General features: G+C 40.3%; 1 protein-coding gene across 3 annotated transcripts in view; it reads right to left on the bottom strand.

Moving 5' to 3' along the window:
* Positions 1–10588, bottom strand: part of TENM1 (teneurin transmembrane protein 1) — a 794498-nt gene extending 783910 nt beyond the window's left edge. For all 3 annotated transcript variants that reach the window (XM_077888554.1, XM_077888556.1, XM_077888557.1), the window contains exon 1: positions 9288–10588. The gene's annotated coding sequence lies outside the window, so the exon portion shown is untranslated. The remainder of the gene's footprint in view (positions 1–9287) is intronic.
* Between the last annotated feature and the right edge of the window lie 10161 nt (positions 10589–20749).

The raw sequence follows: 20749 nt of genomic DNA, 5'->3' as shown, positions 1-20749 counted from the left end.
CCCACTAAGGCTACTTTATGAATGGCTCTCGAATTCCCCACCCCCATCCTTACTGTCACTGCCTTAGTTCATATCCTCATAACTGCTCACAGTTACAACATAGTCTCTCGATGTCTCACTGCTACTACTCTTAATCCACTTTAATCCATTCTTCATATAGGTGTCATCTTTCTAAAAAACCAAAGTTGGTGACCTGTCCCCTCACTTTAAAGCCCCTCATCTAATTCTATAGACTCTGCTACAACATACTACATTGTATGATTTTGGATAAACAGCAGAAAAACCACCATTCTCCAGTACAACTCTCCATGGAGGAAAATCTCAATACATTCATTCACTTACCAAATATCTACTAAGCATCTTCTGTGTGTCAGGCACATAGAAAGATATAAAATAGACATTAGCCCCAACCCCATTCCCCAATCTGGATAGAAAATAAAATGAAACTCTACTATCCTGGGTTGGTATTCTCCATTACTAATTTAGCCTTGTGCCCTTTCATAATCCTTTCCCATGTGGAATGTGGTTCCCCATATTCTCTCAACTAAAAAATTCCTAGCTATTCTTTAAAAGCCAATTCAAATGACACATCCTTTACTTAACTATATCTACCTTTGAGCATCCAGAGCATTCTAATTCCTTTTCTAGAGCATCTATTACATGACAATAGTATGCATATATGTCTGCCTTCTCCATTAGAATCTAAATTTTTAAAGTGCCCTTGTATCATTGGGTAAGCAGAGGCATTTTTAAAAAGTTTTGGTGAATGAATGAATGAATGAATGAATGAAGAAATGAACAGATCAAGTTTTTTCTTCATGAAGACTGTTTTATGATATATAATCAAACCCATGTAATACTGAAGTCTTCAGTAAAAGAAGAGGACAGTCCATGAGACCTATAGAGTCTTTGTGGAAGACCTGACACTTCATCACACATTGCCCCTGAAGTCTGTATAAAGGTCATTCTTTTTCTGCCTTTCCTACAACAAAGAAGTTCCAGGTATTTTGCTAAATACCCAGGACCAGTGTTCTCTCACTACATCTATTCCTGTTTTACACATTTTCTTAAACATGTTTTATTCCACGTTTTACAGAAATATATTGTTAAAATTTTGTCTATTCTAGATTGAATTACTCCTAAAATATTTCTGTTGCACTGAATTCTAATTGTTTACATTAAAATTACCTCACTTTCACAAGTTGTCCAATGTTTCATCAAGGCAATATCTCAAATATGAGAAAAGAACAAAACAATGAAAAAAATGTAACACCCTTGTGTTAACGCTTCATGGGTTTGAAACCAAAAATAAATGGTGTCACACCTAAGTGTTGACATTTTATTACACTAAACGTGAAAGATAAATCACAAATGCACCAACAATGTATGGATATATGCACAGAGTACATCTGTAATAAAGAATAACAACCTAGGAAATCAGTGTATTATTTTAGCTTCTACTCAAGATCATTGAGAGACTGTATGTGCCAAAAACAATACAAAGAATAATATTTTACATTACACTTATAATTCTCTAGGATACTCAAAGAAATGGTCAGATTTAGAAAAAGAATAAAAAGGCTAATCACTACCAGTGTCCCAGAGCTTCCTTTCTCATAACCCTATGCACTACCTCAATTCTTGGAAAGGAAAAAAAGAAAAAGGGAAAGAAGAAGAAATGAGAGTGATTTTTATTGCTATTTCAAGGTACAAGAGTCTTCTCAAATCTAAGCTATAGGTATCAATGGCCAATCAACTGCACAGCCTTCTCCCTTAGAGATCACTAGATCTCATTAGTGAAATTAATACTATCTTTCCAAAAGGAGTTTCTTATTTGACTTGCATAGCAATGATGTCAATGCTTCCCTACACTGCTTAGAGCTGTAAACATTTAATGAGTCACAATCACAAAGATATACTCATTTTAAGCATTGAGTAAGCAAATAAGTGATGTACGTTTCTGTAAATGATACTTGCAAAATCCATATAAAAATGTACATATAGTATTTGATAAATATTCCTTTAGAAAAAAATTCCATCCCCACACACATAAACACAAACATATTTTGGGGCTAGTTAATAGAGCAGGAGATCACACATCAGTATCACTCAAATGCTTGCAATTAAGCAGAGCAGCTTTAAAAAAATAAAATCATTAATGCTAAAGGGGGTAACTCATGGAGTATAAATTCAAAATGTTGATCAGAAACATTCTGTTGATAGGAATTGAGTTAGCTAGGAACATTTCAGATTTAGAAGGCTTCCAGTCACCCTGTGGTTGTAGTGTATTTATACACCTCTATATTTAAACACAGGTGGTAATTAGCAAGATTGAGACACCTTTAATAAGGCATCATCATAGGTGCAAAGGATGTGTAGCATACGATGAGTTCATTATCAATAACTTCCCTGAATTAATCATCTCTTAGGACATTTAATTTTAAATGTACCTGAAAAAAACGTGGATTATTGAGATAGGCCATCTGCAGTATCTTTTTCTAATTTCTCTGAACAACTGAAGAGTTTTCTTAAAATGTCTATATACAGCTGGGACACAGGGATTATAATATCTAATAAGCCAATTGACCACCTAATCTGGCACCCTCTCTTTGACAGGTGTCTAAACCAGATAGAGGCATAAGAAGTTAATATGAACACTTAGAATCACCAATTATGTAAAACCATGCAACTGGGAAATTTTCTCCTTGACCTCAGCCAGTGATCAGATTTTCCCCAAAGTATGTAATGTACTTTTATTTTGGCTGCTTTAAAAATCCTCATTCACACAGGCAGCTAAAAACATTAAACTGTAATTCCAAACATTAAAATGAAAATGGACTTCCTTTGATATAACCATATAGGGATTCTACAACAAGTTTTATATATATAACTGCATCCTCGTCCTGAATATTCACAATACTTTTCATCTAAATAGGAAAACAGTTGAAAAGTAAATATATGATAATTTCAAAAGGGAAACTAAGGTGATAACACCAGAACATTATTTAGATGAATAGCCAAAATTCATTGGTCAGATATTTGGAACCATCTAGATGATTGACTACTATTTTACATTGTACATCCAAATGCCAAGCATCTGCTCAAAGGCTAGAAGAAATGGACATGACACAGAAGATAGGACACAGATAGATACTAGGAAATTTATATGTTCAACAATGATGATTGACTGAATTTTTCACATTTTACTCAGCTATTTTCATATTACACCATTATGGCCGAAGTACCAAAAATAAACCAATAATCAAAATATATGCAATTCAATAACACACAGCTAGATACCAATATTATCAATATTCACTAAAATGTAAAAATATAATTTTTCCTACATTATAAATTTCCAGCTTATTCTATCATTAAAAATTCTGTCTGGGATATTTATATTTTGAAATTCTAGTCACTTTAAAACAAAAATACCTGGTGACATATAAATACAGAACTTCATTCTTTTTTCATCACCAAAATCCTTTTTGGGAATCACTCTTAGCAATAATATAGAAATTTGTTTACAGCCATAAATTCTCAGGAAAAAATATTAGTTTATTAGGACCCATTGCTGATAATATTGCAAAAAGCTTAACATGGATTGCAATTCAGCTTATATTAGAATTTGTGATTCCAAAATTCAATTTTGTAAGTCATAATCAGCCACAAAAATGTTACAACAGAATATGAGAAACATTAAAAGGCAATTTCCTCATTGTTGACTACTTATCAACTGACAACTTAGTCAATTAAAATTAAAACAATCAGTATGCTTTATGGTGACGGGTAAAATGAGTGTTTTACAGATTTCAAATAAATGTTTTCAAATCCATTTGGTCTCTGTAATAAAAAAAAACAACTGGGGCATAGATATTTTAATAAAATTGTTTTCATATTTGGAAAGGAAAAATAACCAATCCTACTGGAAAATTCAAGCATCACTTATATTTAACTTTACTATAATTGCTAACTAGGCTTCTTCAAAGTCTACAAAATCATAATTTGAAAGAACATATTTTTTAATATAATAGCTATTATGAGTCTATTTTACAGCTGTGAATGTCCTCATAGAACAAAAACGCTCTGTAGCACACATAAATACCAACAGGAATGCACAAATCAAGCCTCTATTTCTGTGATTATTTTGAAAGATCTGGTTGAGTAGGGGACAAAAAGGGTAAGCAGTAAGATCTTCAGGAAAATGACAGAGATGGCACTGATTTTTGTTCTGTTTAATCATTTATTGCTCGCAAATTTAATTCCCCAGCCTTTTACGGTTACTTTCAGGGACCAATAGGCTGGCATGAAATTAAATTAACAAGCAGGTTCCCATCCTGAATTAGTGACTCCCAGCTGTCTGTCCCGTCTAGTTTCCATGGCAGTAGAAGAATTGGTGGGAAATGAGGTGCAGAAAATTGTAAGAAGCCAACATATCAAACTCTTTAAGTTGATTTCTTTAAACGGATGAATCAGTAGTGGGGGCGTAGGGGGGAGGTAGAATTGAAGTTAAAGTTTTTAATCTCCTGGCTTGTTGAAAAGGCCAGTGTGTTTCTGTTTTTGTAATTGCTAAGGGATGCAAGCAACATCTCCTTACACATTTCATAGAACGCTGTAGATTCAGAATGGCACATAGTTCATTATATATTTTATAGTAATCCAAGAGTGTTTAAGGTACTCTATATTATTTTAAAGTGCTTCATTTTATTTTTGCTTTCTTTTCTCAGCATAGATATTAAGATTCATCAGCCTGTTAAATGACTCCAAACATCCAGAGACTAAGTAAAAAATTCTCTCAACCAACCAGATGTTTGCTTGCATCAACTCAAACAGCTGGATGGTTGACTGAACTTTTCACTCAAATATCTGAGAGAGAGCCATAGAGACCTGTCATAAGAACCCAGAAAAAAAATACTAATCTTGGCACATACCTACCATAAACACAGGTATGAAGGCTCAGAGTAAGAGCTTCACAGGGGGTGCTCCACCAACATGAAAAGAGATTATTTAACCCATTTTCCAATTAACTTCTCCACTCACACAGTTAAAGTAGGTTGGGAATGGAGAACCCAGTATTTCAGAGTCATTACATCACATTGAAAACATCATCCAAGAGATAGTGTTTAGTTGGCATATATGCATGTTTCACCATATGCTATTGTTTACCTAAAGTAGAGGCTTGGACAGGAAGTAAAAGTCCGATTTTTTTTTCAATTGTAAATTATCCAAGATTATACTTCCAGGTCTAGAAATGAGTCCTAAAGTTACATAAGAATTTAACAGGCTTTATTTATCAGGCTTTAAAATATTGTTTTTTAAATATTAGAGATCCAACATCAACCATAAAAATATTTACTATCTCCAATTAAAATTAGTTTACTTTGATTATACACAAAAATGTTAGCAATACAATTGATATAAATATTGTTATACAATAATTTTCAATTTATGACATCAAATTCCAATTTCCTCAGCCTTATTTTTCATGGGTTCCAAATGTAAGCAATTTTGTTGGCCTTGCTAAATTGTACCACCATGCATCTAGCAAACTACAAAATCTCTATACATCACATAATTGTCATAACACAGTACCACATACTGAAGAGACACCTATAGTTGGACCATCAAGGTTATCGGGAATAATCAAAGCTGCGTGAAACGTTTTCTAACTAAGCATGGTTGTAGCTGGTTCTATCTGATATTTACTTTTCTCAGTTCTAAAAAAAATCAATGGAAAACGGAAAGAAATAAATATATTAAGCCAGGATAATAGAAAGAAATAGAAATATCATAGAAAGCCAGGATTCAGAATGTTTTACCTTTTAGGGGAAGGAAAAATAATTGTAATCTACATTCAAAATAGTGATTTAATCTAATACACAGAATCTGCAGATGATTTAAAGCACTTACTGTATATGGAAAGAGTTCTAAGATTTCATTTTTCTTAAATCAGCAGCTACATTCCTGGCTATGGATATATGCTGTTGATCAGAAATGCCAAATACTCTTTATTACAATATTCTTCATCATTTAATCTGCCTGTAGTTGTGCTAGTAATCCAGTTCAAACCTTTATTCCAAATGGTAACTTCTTTTCTTTTTAAGTGTGCACAGATTATCACGTTTGAGGGTAAAGTCACAGGAATTTAAAAATATATATAAAATTTTAGTAAAATTATTATATATGTTTTATATATGATGCATGGCATTCTTTAGAGATTGTGTGTGTGCATGGGTGGGAGAACTAGTATGTACTATAAGAATTTTGTTTTCATTAAAATAAAATATGAGCATGCAAAGTAGTGCTCTTCTTCTGACCTCAGGTCAGTCTGTCAGTCAGTGGGTGGGTAAATAAATAAATAAATAAATAAATAGTTTGGGAGACCTTAGGGGATTTATTAACTTAATCTATACTAAACATTTGATAACTAAAATCTGAAACCGATGGACTTTTGGGAAAAACAAGCTTCAAGCAAAAATTACATGGATTCTAATGGCTATCTTTAACACAGAGTAGAAAAAAATCTGTTATGTTAATTACTACTGAACCTTCTTACTACTTCCAAGTTTTTAAGATTGTCATGGAAAATAAAGTTCAGAGGCAACATGTCAAAAGAATATTTTGTAGTTTGATGATTTAAAGTAATATTGTACAGAATAATCTTAAATACTGAGCTGTTCTGCTTCAGCAAGAATCTTTGTATGAAAGGCATCAGAAAGGTACAATGACTATAAAGGAAACTATGATTATGTCAGTGTTATTTAAACATATCATAGCTGAATTGGAACTATGAGACTTCTAGGGTATTTGGACTTGGATGTTGAATTAGGCCTTTGAATGAGACCATAATTACATGTAACCTGATTTTATTTTCTAACACTCCTATATGTTTGAGTATTTGGAGTCTCACTTAATCACCTTTATAGCACAATGATTCTACAAAGCCTTCTTTCCTTCAGCCTCCTTATATATTATAATGTTCACAATTGGGACCTAGAACTAATGGTAAATATTAACTCATGTATTAAAAACACTCATTTTCTACTGTGTCTGGCATTGTTCTAGAGACTAGACTCTGTTAGTTTTATTACGCAAATGCTAAAATTTCTTTGTAGAGTTGTTTTCCAGAAACACCTGTTTATCAAAAACATTCTGGGGGACAATCTGAAAACTTCCAACTAACATTTAAAGCACGGATTCATTTTGGAAATTACTTGAACTCCTTTTCAAATGTGTCTTGTGACTTTCATTATCATTAAAAGGTTCCAACATTACTTGGGCATAGTTGAAAGCTTTTAACTCCCTTAAAAAAAAAAAAAAAACTTCGCAATAGTAAATTAGTTAATACATCACCCAATAAAAGTCTTATAAACTTCGACCAAAATGGAAAAGCTAGGATCTTGCTTTTCCAGTTCTTTACTTTAAGGGGCATACTACGTCTTCTAAAAATTCATTTTCCCCCACAATGCAGATATGAAGAGCAAAGGGGGTGTTGAGCAAACAAGCAAATGCTGGGTAATCATGGAGCATCACGTAAAGCTGTGGCTCTCCTTTTAATAATAATTTTAAGAAACCTTTCCTTCTTAGACTGTACTTTCTTGGCAGCACTTAAGTCCCCTATGCTCCAAAACGAAAGTCTTTGGACTAAGAAGATGAACTAGGATATTTCAGCCAAAAGATAATCACAGAGCAGACATATGCAATGTCTTTCCCAAACAGGTTGAGTAGCGAGCGACTGATTCTCACAGTACCTGGTTAGTTGTAATAAAAAAACCAACAACCTAAAATTCCAGGAAGCTGTCTGTGACCCTTACTTACCACAAAGGCGATCAATTAAATGTTAATCAAACAGTACGTATTAGAGTCCACTGGGGTATTTCGTTTCCTTTTGGTTTCTAAAACCGAATGGCTACTAATTGCCCTTCTATAGCACCAGAAACTTCTTTTCGTATTTCTCTGGGCCACCTCAAATACATCTCGGGATTCACATTGCGGGTGGGGGGTACGGGAAGTTCAGGCAGCTCCGGACCAACTGCTTCATATAGAAAATGTGGAGTTTTCCTACGCATATTAGCATATCACCGAGCAATGATGCAGATCTGCTAAACCCGAAGCTGAAGCTGCCGACGGCAAGCAGGAGCTGCAAACCAGACCTCGCCTCCGCCCCTACTCTCCCGGTGGCGAAATAGATGTCGAGACAACATCTACTAGTGGAGTGAGATCGTCTGTCTCCGCAATTGTAAACAACTGGCTCCACTGGGTTTGCTGAAATGTTTAAATACACTCCTGACAGCAAACAAATCCACTCACCAAGTCGCGCTAACAGTCTCCCTTCTCCACCTCTAGGAAAAGCATCCTGAAACTGAATTGCCGATCCGCCCCTTGTGGAGTGGAAGAAAGTGAGGTTATATTTCCCCAAGCATGCCCAGAGGGTACTTGGCGCTCCGCAGAGGTACTGGCCGCTGCTAGATTCCCGGGCCCACGTCTCAGGATGAAATGCAAAAAAACCACACAAACCCGCGCAGCTGAGCGCGTGGTTAAAGCCAACACCGACGGCTCCCAGAACACCGACTACTGCGTAATGACTGTCTCTTTTGACAAAGATTGGGGTATAGGACGACGCAACGGGTGGGGCCCCGGACGGCGTAGGTTAGAAGGAGGTTCTAGAGTTCCCCCCTCCCCGAATCTGGGCTCCCCAAGTGAGGCTCAAAGAAAAATTCAGAAGCAAACAGGTACTAAAGTGCGTCCTAGCCCCTGGGCATCTTGGAGAGGTGGCACTAGCGGGACGCAAGTGGCTGAGCCCGGGGCGAACGCTCCAGGTGCGAGGGATGCCGGAGAAGAGGTGCCCCTTGCCTCTTCTCAGACCGAGCCCCCCTCTTCCCAGCGCCCAGGTCCACTTGTTAGAGCGCGAGAGCCGAGGCGAGGGCTCCCCTTGCACAACCGGAGGAGTTGGTTGGCAAAAGTGTCGTCAGAAAAGCCCAGCGAGCCCTCGAAGGCAGCGCCCCCAGGGCCCGCTGGAAGCTTGAACTGAGACCGAGGCCGACCTGCCGCCTTCCCCGGGTGGTCCAGAGCCCCGGGCCCCGCGGAGGCCGGGAGAAGAAGGAGCAAAGCTTCTGCTACCTCGGGCAGAACTCCCAGAGCGGACGCAGCCCGTGGCTCACGGCCGGAGCCGCCATCCGTCGCCCGCAGCCTCGGGGCGAAGTTCGCCCGAGTCCTTGGGGTGGGAGGTGGGGGTGGAGGCCGCGAGCCGGAGGGAAGGACGTGAGGGCCGAGAGCAACGCACCTACCTAGTCCAGGCGCAAGTTTCGGTGGCGTCCCCAGGTGCGGTCCCCCGCCCCCTTGCCAGGTGCTCAGCCCCGCCGGGCGCCGCCGGTGCCCAGGACTTCAGGCGTCTCGGCCGGTTCCTGCGGGAAACGACTGTAAATCCACATTACTGTTCGAGCTGCCGCTTGGGCCCCCGCATCGCTCTCCTCCGGCGGGCGGCGGCGGTGCTCTCAGCCGGCAGCCGCCGGGGGCAGGGACCGAACCTGGCTATCGCCGCGCCAGCGGACGATCCTTGCCAGGAGGGTGCTTGCGCCCGGGGTCGTGTGTGTGTGCGAGAGTGTGTATACGCGTGAGTGTCCGTGAAGGAGAGAGTGTGCGTGTGTGTGCGAGCAGAAGGGGTGAGCTCAGCCCCCGGGGCACTCGGAGGTGAACTCCGGGCTGAGCCGGAGCCCGCCGCGCTCCCGGGTGCGGGGCGTCTGCACGGCGAATGGCAGTGCTGATGTTGCCGTGGCCGCCGCCGCCGCGCTCTAAGGCTGGTAGCGGTGGTGCAAAAAATGTTTCTCCGCTACTCGAGACCAAAAAACCTGCCCTGTCTACTGAGCATGCCCGGTTTGACAGCTCTACAGCCGAGGGTTTTTTTTTTTTTTTTTTTTTTTTTTTTTTTTTTCCCTTTTCCCCAAGACTCCAGGTTTTAGCCGCAGCTGAGATGGGGAGAGGGAGGAGGAGCAGGAGGAGGAGGAGGGCCGAGGGAGCAGGTAACGGGCAGAGGAAAGGAAGTCGAGAGATGAGAAAGATCAGGGTAGGGTGTTAAAGGATGGAGAGAGGGAAGGAGAAAGCTGGAGGTGGGAGCAGAGGAAGGAAATATGGATCAACAAAATTTAGATTTTGTGCTACAATGAGTTTCCGGCCTGGGGATTCTCATGACTGGCTTCTCCGCCCCCCTCCGAGGGTTAGGTGAGGTAGGAGGTTCAGAGGAGTGTTTGTCATTCCCAAGATCAACCTGGGACGGTGCTTCATAGTCATGACATACACAAACGCGCGGGCACACACCGTACACACACACAAAGGAGCGTGATCACTGCTGCGCTGTGATCAGCCTCAGGACTGACTTAGAAAGAATCCGAAGTCTCTTGCCAGTATAACTTTGGCAACAAAAAAAAAAAAAAAGAAGAAGAAGAAGAAGAAGAGAAAAGCGAGCGAGGAGCCAGGGAAATTGGGTTCCTCCTTTCCCCCTCTCCCCCGCCTTCCAGAAAAGCCAAGCCCGCGAGTACGTGAGTGACCCGCAAGCTCGCTCGCGTCCGTCTGTGTGAGAGCACCGCGGAGTGCCACCAGCCGATGGCGTGACCCCAGCGCGCCAAGGCCGCCCCCCGCAGCTTCCTGGCGGCGCGTCAGCTCAGCACTGACAAAGTCCTCTTGGGCGGGGACAGGGGGCAGCGCTCCAGCTCAGCGCCCGCCCTGCCGCGCTGCTCGGGTCCCCGGGCTCCGCAACCGGCTCCGCCCCTCACCCCGCGGGGCGGGAGGGCACGTACCCGGGAGAACTCAGCGCGCTGCCCCAAGCCCCGCATCCCTCCTTTCCCACCCTCTTCAGCTTCCTCTAAAAAGCGGAAAAGCGGAATCTGCATGTCCAGAAACTCGCTTCGGGAGCCTTAGGAGTCCTACTGGGCATGCCCAGGACTTGAGGTGCCTCGCGTGCAGGAACTCTCCGGCCGCCAACCTCTGCACGGCCGCGCCAGATGTGAACCTTAAGAGGGAGGCGTTGGCGCCCTATTGGAGTTTGGCTCCGGTTCCGGGAAGGGCGGCGGCGACGCCCACAGTCGCCTTCTCCTTCCCGGCTTCCCAGCTAGAGCAAGACCCTGGGAGATACCAAGTACCGAGCCAGGGGAGCTGCACCAACTGGAGAAACGGGAGTGTCGCGTACTGCCAGAGCCCCTTCCCCCCAGCGCCACCCCCGCCGTAGGCAGGTAGGGGGCGCGCAGAGCAGCGGAGGGAGCCCCGCGTGCGTTCCGGGGACTGCTAACCTCTAGGCAAAGAAAAGAGAGCGCGAAGAGTCGAACCTTCTTTTGGGGAAAGACGCTTCCTGGTGGTTTTCTTGAGTGAAGAAAGAACGGCGTGTGTGAATGTGGATGTGTGCACGCACGTTTGTAAATTTTCTCCGCAAGAGCAGAGACAGGAAAGCGAGAAGCTACTGCTGAGTTGAGAGCCCGCTAGGGGTTGCAATGAGGCACGATCGGAGCCTTGGCTGGACCTAACGACCGGGAAGAGTTGCTCGCGGCGCGGTGGGCGCGCACCAGAGCTTCCAGCTGTTCTCCTCCCTGGGTGGTGGCAGCTGCGCGAGGACAGCTTCCGGGCGGTACCGTCCCTGCGCTCCAGAGCTGAGGGACCCGATTCGGTTTCCGAAAGAGGTAGTATAGGGTGACGCCAGGGGGAGAGATCTCGGAACCGTGTGTTCCTCCTCCTGGTTTTTAATACAGGTATTTGAAAGAGGGTGCATTATAAGCCCGGTACACCACCGAGGGGAGGACATATACCGAGCTGAGCACTCGGGGAAAGACTCCGGGAGTCAAGAGCTGAATTTTCCCTGCGTCCCTTTTCCAACACCGCCTTCAGCTTTGGGCAGGAATCGTTTGGCTCCCTGCCGTTCATCACCCCACCCCCACCCCCACCCCACCGCTCTGCCAACAAAGAAACAAAAGATGACAACTCGACTCTGTAGGGGGATAGCAACTGCTTCCAGAACCATCTCTTGAGCTGCTGAAAAAGCAACGGGGGAAGTCATGGCTGTAAAGCCTGTGTCTCGACACGAATATGTAAACGAACCTTCCTAAAACCCACTACCCTCCTCTGAAACAAAAGCGTGTGTGTATATATGTATCATACATAAATACCCTAAATAAAAGAAAGAATCCTCGTTAGGAACTACCAGAATCCTGAACTGTGTAGGGAAAAGACTTTCAGGATACCTCCTCAATTCCCAACTAAGAGTTCTAGAAGGAGGAAAAAGAAACATCTGGCCAGTCCCTTCTCCAGTGACTAGAAACACTCTGAGTCTAAGGAAACTCTGTAACCAATGATTATGGAAAGAACTCATAAATGAAAAGGGAATTCTGACAGAGTGGTAGGTGGACAGACCATAACAGCTGTGGAAATGGAATACAGGATTTAAAACCAGGATCATCTCACTCTCACACTTGCTGTCTCTTTTGTTACTCTTTTGGAAGACCCAGGAAGGAGAGGGCAGTTGATAACTAGGGATTTCATAAAAGGAAATTCAGCTTGTTTCTCTCCTGGCAAATAGCACAATCCTTTTAATCATTTTAAGAAAAAAAAATTCTCTCCTCTGCTGCCTCCTCTTTGTATTTTCTCTCACATTCTTCCCTCTCATTTTCCTTACTGGTCTTCCACAGCTCCCTGGAGTCCTTAGTTCATTTGGTCTGCAGCTGTCTACCTTTAGTTCCTTCAAAAACATTGTTTCCATTTCTAATTCCAAAGTACAGAGGGCTCTGTCACTTTTCTTCCTTTCCAAAGAACTGATTTACTGCTTCTGGAAGTCCACAGCCTGATACCGTAGGTGGATTTCCTAAAGCATTTATTCAACTTTAGGGATTCCCTAGACACATTTAAGTAGCAGGAAGTTGCAGAATTTTCAAGTCGTTTTGCTCATAGGAGCAAGAATTTCTATTTCAAATGTGGATATCAGGAAGAAGGCACACTAAATTGCCAGTTTCAGAATGCCCAATGTAAAGGAAACTATAACCAATTGTAATGGAGTATGCAATCTATATAGCACAGTTATTCAGTTGCCTAGATTATATTATTCAAATAATTTGCTAGGAATTTTAAAAGAGCTGTCTTTTCATTAACAAAGACCACACACATGTATGCATACATCTTTATACATATATTCCCAGAACTAATGTAATTACATATATTGAATTCAGCAAATGATTATAGAGCATCTACTATGTTTCAGGAACTGTGCCAGCACCAGGAATAGATAAAGAAATTGAGACTTAAGCTAAGAGATGTTGAAAGATTTGTGAACAACTCACTAATGGACAAGCGTATATGGAGTGGCCATTACCATGTATCTAGAACAACTCAGTACTAGAGAACAATATTTATATGTTCTAGCCTTGATTTTTCTTAAATGTATTTGTTTAATCCATAGGTTTCATTCTCTGCAAAGAATGCATAATGGAGAATATCACTTATTTCAATCTTGTTTCTAAGTACCCTCATAAGTAAGACTGTAAGTACAATAATATTAAAAGACTAAGTCAATAACAATTACATAAAGAAAATCAATGTGAACTATCTGAAATGAAGGAGTTTTGTTGGTTGCTTATCGAATGGGAAGATGTTTTCAAAGACACACTTTCAATACATACTTGTGGTGCACCATTATTTCCTATTGCAACTGATAACAATGTCATCCAGAGATCAGCTACCAGAGATTATGAATGGTGCTGGCACCTTAACTTTTGGCTATGATGATTGGAAGCAGCAGAGGTAGCTTAATGATTTTTTACCCAAATACTTTCCATAAACAGAGCTGTAAAACTGCAATCACCAGCTTGCTGCTAGGGAGTGCCGGTTTCCGGCCGGCTGTGGGCCCCTTTGGGGAAAGCAGCCACGTTGGAGGAAATTCACTTGAGCCTGGATGTGAACAGTTGGTGGCCAGGATTCTGCATCCATCTGTTCAGAACAGAGTCAGGCATGATATTTTTTTCACACACCCAAGAAAGGCTCAAGAGGACAACTGACAAGCCAATCAAAGTCTTCTCTTTACCTATTTCTATTTAGTATCCAAATGAATCTTGAAGATCCATTTTTCTGACTAGACTTCCAAGAAGAAGCAAAATACTTTTTTTTTTTCCCTTTGGGCTTTAGAAGTCACTTTGTATTCCACATAGCAATCCCTGCTCCCAGAGGTGTCCATTCATACAGAATATCCCTCATTGGAAAGGCTCCATCAGTGCTGCTGCACCTTTCTATCAAAATAAAATGTATCCCGGGCAGCCCGGGTGGCTCAGCGGTTTAGCGCTGCCTTCAGCCCAGGGCCTGATCCTGGAAACCCGGGATCGAGTCCCACGTCGGGTTCCCTGGGTGGAGACTGCTTCTCCCTCTGCCTGTGTCTCTGCCTGTGTGTGTGTGTGTGTGTGTGTGTGTGTGTGTGTGTGTCTCATGAATAAATAATGTGTCTCTCATGAATAAATAAATAAAATCTTAAAAAAAATAAAAATAAAAATAAAAAATAAAATAAAATAAAATAAAATAAAATAAAATAAAATGTATCCCTAATACAGATTAATCATAACCTTCAGAAACGAAGACTTCTCAATAGGGTGCAGTGACAATTCATGTGCATTATTGCCATAATGGATTCAAATAATTGCTAAATTTAAAATTACAGACAATGAAAAGAATGGCACCTTGGTCTTTAATTTATATGAAATTCACTTATATTTGATATGCATACGCATAAAATAAGGCAATAACAATAATTTCTATCCTCATAAAGATAATGTAGTGCCTTCCCTTGCAGATTTGAAAGCTGGCTTTATACTAGTGTTTTTCTTTTTATTGGAAATACTTTTGAGAATATTACTTTTTGGCACTTTTTAACTATCACAGTTGTTGAAAAGGGGAAATATTGATTTCAAAATGTACCATGATTTCTATTTGAAAGATGAAATTACACTCCAGAAAGAATTTGAAGAGAGTATAGAACAATTAGGATTGTTCTGTTGGCATTTAAATGCACTTGAACTTCTCTCTAACTTTGTGACCTCATCATAATAACCTTTTAAGTGAATTATTATCATGAATGACTTACAGGTAACTATTAATTTGTATTGAAATAACTAAAGCATTTAGTGCTTCTTAAATGCATGCTTAATAACGGCCATAAGAAGACTTTTATAGCCACATACATTAGCAATTGCTATTAGATGCTAACAATTATTAGGAATAGTCTATCATAAACAGATTTTAAATGCATTTTATATGAAGATTGGAAAATAGAATGTTATCATTTTCCATGCGACATAATAAACATGAATAATTCTTTTCAGACTAAGGACAGAGGCTCCTCATTCTCTCGTTCATACTTTAAGCAAAGATTTATAGACTACCTAATATGTGTCTATTCAGTGCTAAATACTAGGGAACAGAGTGGTAAGCAAAACATTCTTGTTCCTGTCTTTGAGTAGATTATGGTCCACTGGTAGGAGACGACATAACCAATCCCACAATGAGATACATAGTCCTAAACTGATGAATACTCTGAAGGAAAAGAACACTATATTGACAAGAGAACACAGAGGAGACTTAATTTATGTTGAGGTTGGAGTGGTTAGATAGGCTTCCCTGAGGAAGGGGCTACTTACTAATAGGAGGCCAGGAGAATGTGTACTAGTCAGCATTCCAAGCACAGAGAAAAGAATCTACAGTATTTCATGTGAGAAATACCTTGACAATGTCAAAGAATGCAAGGACAGCCTGTGCCTCTGGAGTGTAGTGAGCATAAGAAGTGGCAGGAGGGGCCCCTGAGTGGCTCAGTCAGTGAAGCTTAGGACTCCTTATTTTGGCCCAGGTCATGATCTCAGCATCATGGCATCGAGACCCTCATCAGGCTCGGTGCTCAGCTCACAGTCTGCTTGAGATTCTCTCGCCCTCTGCCCCTCCCCCTCCTTGTGTGCATGCTCTCTCTCGCTCTCAAATAAGTAAATAAATCTTTTAAAAAAAAAGAAGTAGAAGGGAGCTGGGGAGGAGGAGTGACATAAGATGAGACAGGACAGGCAGAAAAGAGGAAAGTCATACAAGAGTTTAGGGACCTTGATAAAGATTTCAGATTTTGCCCTAAGGACAGTGGAAGTCCAGGAAGGTGTGATATGATTTGATTTACAGTTCAGCGGATCTCAATCAAGCCTTTGTACTTACAACTTTCAAATTATAAACTTTTTCTATCCTTTTTTTTCTTGACCTCTCTATGATCCAGATATTCCTGGGATTTCCTTAGAGAATTTTAGAGTATCTGTGTACCCAAAATTATTTTCATAATTTAATACAAATAATACTAAGATATTATTTGCCTTTCACTCATATTCTCTTACAAACATACATCAATTAATTGAATACAAAAGCAGATAGGAAAATTTAGCTGTGTTCTATTAAGCCAGGTATTAAAGATAACACTATTAACTCTTCTTAATAATTTCTGTTTGGGAAAATGTAGTACTTTTTCATAAAAGTCTTATTTATGTTAACATGTAATGAGTTTATTATTTCAAGTGCATCAATACAGAGATATTTAATATCTGTCTGTTTTAACTTCTGCTACAGAAATATCAATGGAGATAACCTACAAAGACAATAGCATTTTGGGGTCCTCAAAAATTTTGAAGAGTTTAGTAAAGGGGTCTAGAGACCAATGCCCACCATTGATTTTCTTTTCTTAAAACTGGCTGTGATTTCCCTCTTATTAGTGTCTTTTACTCTTTCTAAAGTCTCAATTCTCACAATAAGAAATCAATTTTTATATTGCAATCCAGAATGATCACTTAAAACTGCTGTGTGATGCATTTTCAAATTATCTATTCTATTCTAAGCAAATCAATTGCTTTCTTAACCCAGTAACCCACACTTGGAAAAAGTATGGATGATCTCATCCCATTTCCAGGTTTCAACAATTACTTCTAGTTTGATATCTTCCAGATCACAGCCCTGTCCCAACTGGATGTTTCTTTTTTTATTATCTCACAACTATCCCAAACTCAACTTGTTTAAAACTGAACTGATCCTGGGTGCCTAGGTGGCTCAGCCAGTTAAGCATCTGCCTTTGGCTTGGGTCCTGATCTCAGGGTCCTGGGATGGAGCCCTGTCTGGCTCCCTGCTCAGTGGGGAGTCTGCTTCTCGAGGGAGAAGGAAGGAGAAGTAGTACTACAAAAAAGGAGAGTCCCTCTGCCCCTTCCCCTTGCTCATGCTCTCCCTCTCTCTCCGTGAATAAATAATGTACTCAAATGAATAAAAAAATCTTTAAAAAAGTCTTAACTGATCCCCAATATATTTTTAAGTAAGAAAAATGGCATTGAATAGCATTTTATTTATTTTTTTTTGAGATCACAAAAGCATATAATCTCATGTTTCTGTGAATTGACTAAAACTAAAATCTTTACAAATAGATGCATGGTGAAAGGACCAGGAAAAATAAATCATAATGTTAATAGTGATTCGTGGGCTTGTTAGTGGTTTTAATTTTCTGTTTTATATTTTGTATATTTTATTTTCCATAATAATACATATTAATTTGTAATCAGAAAACCATTATTGAAAATATAAAAATATAACTGATCTTCCTTATAAGTCTTATACCTACTCTTGCCTTTCATTTTAAAGGCATGATTCTATTTATCTCAAGATATGCTATACACATACTTCTTCAGTAATAATCATTTTAATAAGGCAAGACCACTTTGTTTTATCACCAAAGGAATTCCAATCACAGGACGAGCATAGGCAAGACTCACCTCGCACCACAAAGCAGGTTCAACAGTTTTCTAGGATACCTGACACATGGGTTGAATTTCTAGATGCTGCTACTGCAGTTCTGTGTGTCTTGAGATTGTGTAGAGTTTATCCCACAGGCCATCAGATGGACATTCAGTTACAGTGGGACAGTCTAGTCTCTCATTCAAATACTATCGTAAATAAAGCCTAAAAATTCTATAGTTTAAAACTCTGCTGCATCTGTGCAGGATGCCTTTCCTTCTCCGTTTCTAGCTGTCTATTCATATTTATCAGAACTCTTATCCATTAGTCCCTTTTTTCAAAAAGTACTCTCTGAACTTCCATCCAGAAATGCTTTTACCTCTGAATGGTTAAGGCACTTGTCCTCTCTTGTCTCTTATCCCATTCTCCCTTATATTATAGTTATTTATTTAGATGCCTATTTCTCTTATCTCTTAGATACTTTTATTTCTTTGAGGTCAAGGGCATGCCCTTCTACATACCTTGGTTATAAATAGTGGGTCCTTTAGAAATACCTAGAGGGGGCACCTGGGTGGCTCAGTCGGTTAAGTGTCTGCCTTCAGCTCAGATCATCATCTCAAGGTCCTGGGATCGTGCCCCACATCTGGCTTCCTGGGCTCCAGGCTCAGTGAGGAGTCTGCTTCTCCCTCTGCCCCTCCTCCCTGCTCGTGCACTCTCTCTCTCTCTCAAATAAATAAAATTGTTTTTAAAAAAGAAAGAACTAGGGACAGGTTTTGAATTTAACAACTTTACAGCTAAAACAAAGGATTAAAACAATGAGAATAATTAAGAGAAATGTGTAATAAATTCTATTTGATGAAGTTTAATTAGAATTCAAGTTTCCTACCTCCTACAGGAAATTTTCTTAAAATCTGGTGCCTTGGGGCACCAGTCAGTTAAGCACCTGCTTTTGGCTCGGGTCATGATTCCAGGGTGCTGGGACTGAGCCCTCATCAGGCTCCCTGCTCAGGAGGGAGCCTGGTTCTCCCTCTCCCCCTCACTCTTCCTCTACTTCTCCCCCTGCTTCTGCTCTCTCTCTCTCTCTCTTTCTCTCTGTCAAATAAATAAATAAAATATTTTTTAAAAATCTGGTGCCTTGATTTAGCACCATGTTTACTTAGTCCATGCCATGGGAAAGTCTAAGAGGTTAAAACAACATTTTGCAATTTTTCACAATTTTGTGAATTAGATGGGAATTTTTTTTTCTGCTGGTCTTCTCAGAAATCACTTAAGTAGCTGCATTCAGTTGACAGGTCACCTAAGGATGAATTCATCCCACATGGGTTTACTCAAATGTCTAATGACTCAGCTGGAGTGGCTGGAACAATGAAGGCTTCTGGGTCCCTCTCTCCATGTGGCCTCTCTCCATCAGATGTCATATCCTTTGTATCAGTTAACTATTGTATGACAATGAAACTCAAGCTCTAAAAAGCCTTAAAACTTAGGGCTTAGAACAACAGTCACTGAGTTTTCTGACCCCAGAAATCTATGCTCTTACTCACTCTGCTATAGCTCTCCTTAGTCTTGCTCCTGCTTTCACACTATCAGCAGTTTGGTATGCATTTCTTTAGTCTTGGTTCTACACAATTATGTATATGAATATGCTGTATGCATTTCCCTTATCTAAATTGGATCGCATTATATACAGGATACTGAAGCTTGCTTTTTCTACTTAAAAAAAATAGCAAAGTCAGTACCTATAGATCTACCTTATTCTTCAAACAGCTGCATAGTATTCCATTTTGTGGATGTACTATAGTTTATGTAGCCTTTTTCTACTGATAGACATCCAGGTAGTTTCCCCTTACTTCCTTTTATTGATAATGCTGCAATAAACATTGACAAATTCATTCTTTTTTTTTAATTATAAATCTTTGTGTGATTCTATGAGAAATTCCTAAGAAGAGATTCCTAGAGTGGATTGAATGGATTAAAGAGTAATATTGAGAAATAATCAATCAAAGGGCTTTAGCAGGAATGTCTGAAAGTGTCCATTTCCATTACACTGAACCACATGGCACATCATCAAACTTTTTATTTATTTTTTTAAAGATTTTTTTTATTTCTTTGAAAGAGAGTGAGCATGAAGTGGAGGAGGGGAAGGGCAGAGGGAGAGAGAGAGAAAGAATCTCAAGAAGACTCTGTGTTGAGCACAGAGCCCCATGCGGGGCTGGATCTGACAACCCTGAGATCATGACCTGAGCTGAAACCAAGAGTCGGAAGCTTAACCAACTGTGCCACCCAGGTGCCCTGTCATCATCAACCATTTTAAATTTGATGGACAAAAATATCTCACCGATGTTTTTTCTTTCTTTAAATATGTATTTATTTATTCATGAGAGACACAGAAAGAGAGAGGCAGGGAGAGACAGAGGCAGGGGGAGAAGCAGGCTCCATGGAGGGAGCCCAATGTGGGACTCGATCCCGGAACCACGGGATCACACCCTGAGCCAAAGGCAGACACTCAACCGCTGAGACACCCAGGTGTCCCTCTCACAGATGTTTTAATATACAGTTGCTTGATCACTTGTAACGTAGAACTTTTTAATATGGTTTTAATTTTTTATTTTTTTATAAAAAATTTACTTTTTATTGGTGTTCAATTTACCAACATACAGAATAACACCCAATGCTCATCCCGTCAAGTGCCCCCCTCAGTGCCCGTCACCCTTCACCCCCACACTCCGCCCTCTAACCCTTCCACCACCCCTAGTTCGTTTCCCAGAGTTAAGAGTCTTTATGTTCTGTCTCCCTTTGTGATATTTCCCACACATTTCTTCTCCCTTCCCTTCTATTCCCTTTCACTATTATTTATATTCCCCAAATGAATGAGACCATACAATGTTTGTCCTTCTTTGATTGACTTACTTCACTCAGCAAAATACATTCCAGTTCCATCCACGTTGAAGCAAATGGTGGGTATTTGTCGTTTCTAATGGCTGAGTAATATTCCATT

Source organism: Canis aureus, chromosome X (assembly GCF_053574225.1).
Source record: "Canis aureus isolate CA01 chromosome X, VMU_Caureus_v.1.0, whole genome shotgun sequence".
In the NCBI taxonomy this organism is placed as follows: Eukaryota; Metazoa; Chordata; class Mammalia; order Carnivora; family Canidae; genus Canis; species Canis aureus.
Note: the sequence above shows the minus strand (reverse complement) of the source record. Positions and strands in the feature narration are given on the sequence as shown.